We start from the raw sequence: 4,535 nt of genomic DNA, 5'->3' as shown, positions 1-4,535 counted from the left end.
GCACTGACTGTGCCGCTCTTCTGCCCTCCAACCCTTAAAAAACTCCAGACTCTGATGGAACAGAAGGCGCTCGGCGTTATGAGCTCCTACTGAAGATGGAAGAGAGTCTGCAGCTCAGGAGGTTGAGCTCGGCTCTCGCACCGCCTGGTCAGAGGATCACTTCCCCCCGGAGCTATAAACAGTGAAAATGTATGAAGAGAAGCTGCTGTGCTGCTTTGGATGGAAGTTTATCAGAAGGCAGCTTCACCGCGGGGCCCTCATCGTCTGTGAATGTAGCAAGAATGAAATATAAACTGTATTAACTGTGTAAACTGTTAACCCAGCGGGGTAGTGCAGGGCTTACAACACTTATAAATCCCCTCTGATGCACATCGTTCAGGGTGTTCAGCTGTCGAATGAGGAATAATTCAATCAAAATACATTATTATGTAGCTGTCTCACCTGTCTGTGGGCCAGTACTGACGCAGTCTGCACCTCTTCTGTGGCTAAAGTTAATTACATTATGATCCTTTACTGCCTGCAGTCAAACAGTCGTTCAGTGACAATGTGCAAATACTGCTGGCACATTTTAGGTGAACTATATATGCAAAATTGATCTTACATATCACTGTTAAAAAAATGTATAAAGATTATACCGATACCACAGAGTAAACAGCAGGAATAAATCCTTTTTTTTAAGTCGGGAGATTAAACACTTTATTATTTACACTTTATGAAAAAGTTGCTCTCTAAGTTTTTACACATTTTCAGCCTTTGAGGTCCTTTAATTAAAGATAAGCTTTACTTTGTGAGACAGAAGCACGTTCAGACAATAAACCAAAGAACTGTGCTGTTTTTCACAGCTGCAAGCAAACAGTCTGTGAAATACATCCCAAATTTATTCAGTCCAAATAAACCCTTCTATGTACCGCTTTAGAGAGTACTTCTGCCGAAGGTTCATTTTATTTACTTCAAACACACGCAGCCTTTTTACTTTGAACCTCGCTGCCCACCGTCAGGCTGAATCCTAAAAAGCCGCGACGTGAGTCAGGAATCCCAGACTCAGAAGAAGCAGAACAAACTACGTTTTATGGACCGTTTCACATCTGAAACAACCGAGTCGAGGGCAAAGACAACATGACTGAACTCTGCGGCTCACCTCTAATCTCCCTGAGTCACACAGATCAAGGACTCCACGATTCTCCACCTTTCTACCTCTGAAGTTGGCTACCTGGAGTCTGATAAACCCTGCAGATCTGGACCCTCTGGTCAGTGAAGTTTTCATAAGTAGGTGAGTGAGCGAGCATGGGAAAGTTCAAACCTGAAGAATCCCACGACCTTAAACACAACCCTGTAAGGTGGAAGCAAACATGGCTGCGAGGGCAGGTAGAGAGCTCCATTCATCTGAATATAAACCGCGTGCTGCGATATCCGCCAGCATGTCACGTAAATCAAGGCTTACTTCCTGTTTCCAGTAGGGGGCGCTATGAGTGTGACTGAATATTGATACGTAGCTGTATTCAGGGCGAGACTCTTATCAGACGTGTGAAGTTTCATTAAGATTGGACAAAGTAGACTGAAGTTATGGTTATCTGACGATACAGGAAGTATCGTCAGAATTCGACGCCACAAACACGCCGTCTGACGTACCGTCACAAAGAGCTCCACTTTTACTGATGATGGTCTTCAGGTTGCACTGACCAAATCTGAAACGGATACGATCAATTCCCTAGGAGGAGTTCGTTCAAAAAATGCACAAAAATGACCTCTAAGTTCAAAATAGCCGACTTCCTGTTGGGTTCAGGGTCCAAGAGGCTTCTTTGTTTTTCTAGTCGTGATAGATCTGCGTACCAATATTCATACATATCGGTGCCTCGGGGGATAAATTTAACCATCAACGGCCGATATATGGATAAATTTTGTGCCGTTGCTCAGCTTCCTGTTTATGACTGAAAACCACTTTGTCCATTACAAGCCTGAAGATCCTGAGTCAGACCAACCAGAAGAACTGGAAGGGGTTTATTACATTACATTATTGACATCATGTCTCAACAGAAAGGCCATTCAAAGTGCGAAAGATATAAAACATTAAGACAAGAAACAAAAGAAACTGAAAATACAAAGACAGTATGAAATTGACACAAATACAATTTTTAGAAAAGATGAACTAAACTAAAATAAGTTTAGAGCCTCTGAGTATTTCTGATTAGCTAACTTAAAGATGTGACTGTATTTATGTCACTTTTGTCTTTTAACAATCTTCAATCTAACATTAGCTAATTAGCAGTTAACACAAAGTACAGCTGAGACTCAAACTAAACTAATAATCATACAGCATGTTAGCACGTTTTAAACTAACAACTAACATCTAAAAATAACAATGTACGGACTCAAAAGATTAATGATCAAGATTAATGACTTTATTTGCAGAATTGATATATTTATAATTATATACGTATATATACGCTATATGCAATGCTGTGATTCAGTTTGTCTGTTAAATGCTGATCAATGTGAAATTAGAGACACATTGTACAGAATCAGGAGACTTCATTCACTGTTTCTTTAATTATGCTGTTCTTTCTCTGGTTTTATGTGACACACGAACAAGATAAAGATTTTTCCCCCCGAAGCGTCTAAAATAATTACAGTAATTAGAAATTATAATGTTGAGTTGCCTGTGGCGATTGTAATCTGAGAGAGGGAGGAAAAAAAATCACTCAACTCTGCACTCAGACAAATATTATTATTTTAACAGGAGGAGCCGAAGAGGACGGTGAGCTGTGACTGCCCCCTGCTGGCCGGAGGAGAAACTGTAAGGAGGACTGAACTCCACTGAAGGGCCGCTTATTCACCTTTTTCCAAAGCTTTCAACCACATCTCCTCAGCAGAGTGAGGAAGACTGTTGACCTCTATGATGAAGAGTGTTTGTGCATTTAATTCATCCGTCTGACGCTGGATCACGTGTCCTTAAACTCCCAGTAACTCAGTGAGTGAACGTCTCTTATTTAGTGAATCTGAAGCTAAATTAAGTCACTAAAATGACACAAAGGTGGAGGAAGTACTCAGATCTTTAAGTAATAACAGTACAGTGCAGAAATACTTTACATGTAAAAGTAAAGACTGTATAACGTTTATTGATTTATAGATTTCTGTTGGGATGTAGAGAGAAAAACAACAGTGCATCAACCTACTGTAGCTTTAAACCTGTAAATAAACTTTATTATTAGAACTCTGTTGATTATTATTATTTATTATTTTGTTGGTGAAACTGGTACTGCAGCCTGCACCAGTGGTTCCCAACCTGTGGGTCAGGACCCCTATTAGGGGTCGCCACAGCTTCACAGGGGGGTTGCGAGTCCTTCTTGGTTTTAAGGGGTGTAAGAAAACTTTAAAAATGTACACAGTTCGGATGATATCTCAGTGTTTTGTCTAGAAAAACCTAAATAAAATGTGTATGTATAATTGTTACAAAAAAATACACAATACAGACAGAGAATTGTGTGCAGTTATCATATTCACTGTTTTGGTTCATTGTTCAGTTTATCAGCTGTTCTCTGCTGTTATTGATATTGTTGAATATAATATGAAATATCTATAAAATAGATGAAAAGGAAAAAGGTTAGGAACCATTGGTTTACACTGTGAGAGCTGTGGAGTACAGACTGCAACCAAATAGTTTTTGCCCATTTCCACTGTAATTTTCATTTCACAAAATAGAAACCTAAAAAAAACCTACTTCTTCAAACTCCTCCTAGTCTGTGAGTCCGATCTGCATGAAACTGTGCACGTGGTCAACAGTTGTAAAAAGGACTTTAATGTTATAAAGTTGTTATAAACAACTTCCTGTAGGTTGCAGTCAAAACAGGAAGTGATGTCATACCTCAACATTGGTCTGTCCGATTAACATGAAACTCAGGCGAGTACGTCCCCGTGCCGCATCGAGGCTCTGTGCAAAATGTGGCTCCAATCGACCATTAGGTGGCGCTTTTGTTGCAAAATTATGAAATATGTTAAATGTATGTTTTCAGACGTCTCTGCTATTCTCAACCTGCGACCAGCATGAACAGAACCAACAGCAACAACACGATACGGGTCTGTGACTGTTCTGCTTTTAAATTGACCACACCAGCGTCACAAATGTTAAAATGAAGAAGTTTATTGGTGCAATCGTTTATTTACAAAAACTCTTCAAACCTCTGTACGGTAATGTTTTTCTATTTCATATGCAAAAGTATTTACACAATCTGTAAACAGGAACAGAGTCCAGGTGAGAACAAACAAACAAACGAACTCTGTATGAAGGTGCCAACGTGCAAAAACCATTAAAACCTTTAAAACCAGTACGAACAGATAATTAAAACTCTTCATGCAGAGTTTCATTAATACAGTCTGAACATAATGAAACAATAACAAACAGACTGAAGCATAAATACACTGCGAGTCATTGTAAATAAATAAACAACAAAGAGAAATAACACTGAACCAGGCATTCAAATATTAAATATAATTTAAATTATTGCTGTTTTATCTTTAGAATAAAGTCAATAAAACAT

Source organism: Morone saxatilis, unplaced genomic scaffold (assembly GCF_004916995.1).
Source record: "Morone saxatilis isolate NCDOM2014 unplaced genomic scaffold, NCSU_SB_2.0 Contig2, whole genome shotgun sequence".
NCBI classification, from domain to species: Eukaryota; Metazoa; Chordata; class Actinopteri; family Moronidae; genus Morone; species Morone saxatilis.
Note: the sequence above shows the minus strand (reverse complement) of the source record.